Raw genomic sequence first — 1,731 nt, 5'->3', positions numbered from 1 at the left:
CACAGGCGTGCTTCAGAAAGGCAGACAGGTGCACAGGTCACAGGGCCATGTTATCCAGTGCCCTGTGATACATCTGCTATCTGCCTGTCTCTGGCCTCCCCTGTTCACGGACACAGAAATGCACGGATGTGGGGATACTCATCTCGGGGCTGGAGGCCCTCGGGGTGCACCATCCCGCTACAGAGCACTGATGTTGAGCATACCTCTCAACATCATTGCTTCAACACCTGCAATGGCGCTCACAAAAGCCTTGCGACCACGAACCCCGAAAGAGGAAGACACTGACCTAAATCAGGTTTGGAATAACCCAGAGACTCCTTGCCTGACAGCCACAGCTTGGAGCAGAAGACTGCCTGATCAGGCAACACACAAATCCTCATAACATATGGGATGTGACATGGGCATGCGGATAAGAGGCTATGCTGGGTGCCTGGAAATACAACGTCCGCCTCCAAGGACAAAATGAGCTAACAAATGAGAATGGTGTAGCCTTGTGCTCTACCCACAACCAGAGGATCTGTCTTCCTCTGGGAATCCAGAGCTTGGACTCAAGAACAAACTTGGCCACCAGAGGCAGGCTACACACAAACTCTTCCCATGCCACCTCCCATTCACCTAGTCCTTCAGACAGTACGTTAGTTATCCCGCCCAGGGAGAAAGAAGTCCTTCAGACAAGCAATTTCCTGTGCATGGGAGCACCTACTTCCCTGTGACTTCCAGCTGCCCAAAGGGACCCCATCCTAAGCCTGGATGGACCCACTGGTGCAACCCATATCAACAAACGAATGTTGGCCCTCTCTGTCTAGCCCCTATTGGAGTAATGTGCTGGACCTCAGTTCGACGAGGATGACGGTATAGAGTTTTCACTCATTTTGTTCAGCTTTCCAAGGAATGTATATATGGAAGTCATCATCGATCCACGCACAGTGTTTGTCCCTGTAAATGAGGAAAATCAGAGTGCGCTGGGAAAGAACTGCTTACATTCAGAAGGGATCCAACAACTTCCGAAGGAGCCTTTGCCATTGTGTCCAGGGGCTTCCTGCAATCTCCGCGGCTCTCATGAGATAACAATTGTCCCTCGCCAACACAGGCCTGCCTTCCATGCCAGTGCTACCTGGGAGGTGTAGAGGAAACACGAGCATGCTTCAGAAAGGCAGATAGGTACACAGGTGACAAGGGCCATGTCATTCAGCCCCCTGCGATACATCTGGAATCTGCCTGTCTCTGGCTTCAACTATTTACGGACACAGAAATGCAAGTACATGGGGATGCATGTCTGGGTCCAGGGTGCCCTTAGAGCATCATCCCGCTAAAGAGCACTAATGTTGAGCATCTCTCTCAACACCCTTGCTTTCACACCTGCAATGCACCTCACAATAGCCTCGGGGCCATGCAATCCTAATGGGAAGGCTTTGACCTACACCGCGATCAGGATAAGCCAGAGCCTCACTGCCTATCAGACTCAGCTTGGAGTGGGAGCCTACGTGTTCATGCCACATGCATGCGCTCACAACACATGGGACACAACATGGGCACACCGGCCTGAACGCTACGCCTGCTGACCACAACTTCACTGTCCTCAGTGAAGGATGAAATGAGCAGAAAAACAACAAAAGTCTGGCACTGTGCTCTCTTCTCAAGTGCAATCACCTGTCTTCCTCCAAGGAACATGGAAACCCAGAGCCAGGACCCAAGGACAAACTGCCATGCAGAGGCAGGCTGCAGGCTAAC

At 51.9% G+C, this 1,731-nt stretch overlaps 1 non-coding gene across 1 annotated transcript; it reads right to left on the bottom strand.

Moving 5' to 3' along the window:
• Positions 1–827: 827 nt before the first annotated feature.
• LOC112618086 lies at positions 828–919 on the bottom strand. Its single transcript, XR_003118020.1, has one exon. It is a non-coding gene; the product is annotated as a small nucleolar RNA SNORD116 (small nucleolar RNA).
• Positions 920–1,731: the final 812 nt, after the last annotated feature.

Source organism: Theropithecus gelada, unplaced genomic scaffold (assembly GCF_003255815.1).
Source record: "Theropithecus gelada isolate Dixy unplaced genomic scaffold, Tgel_1.0 HiC_scaffold_9491, whole genome shotgun sequence".
Taxonomy (NCBI): Eukaryota; Metazoa; Chordata; class Mammalia; order Primates; family Cercopithecidae; genus Theropithecus; species Theropithecus gelada.
Note: the sequence above shows the minus strand (reverse complement) of the source record. Positions and strands in the feature narration are given on the sequence as shown.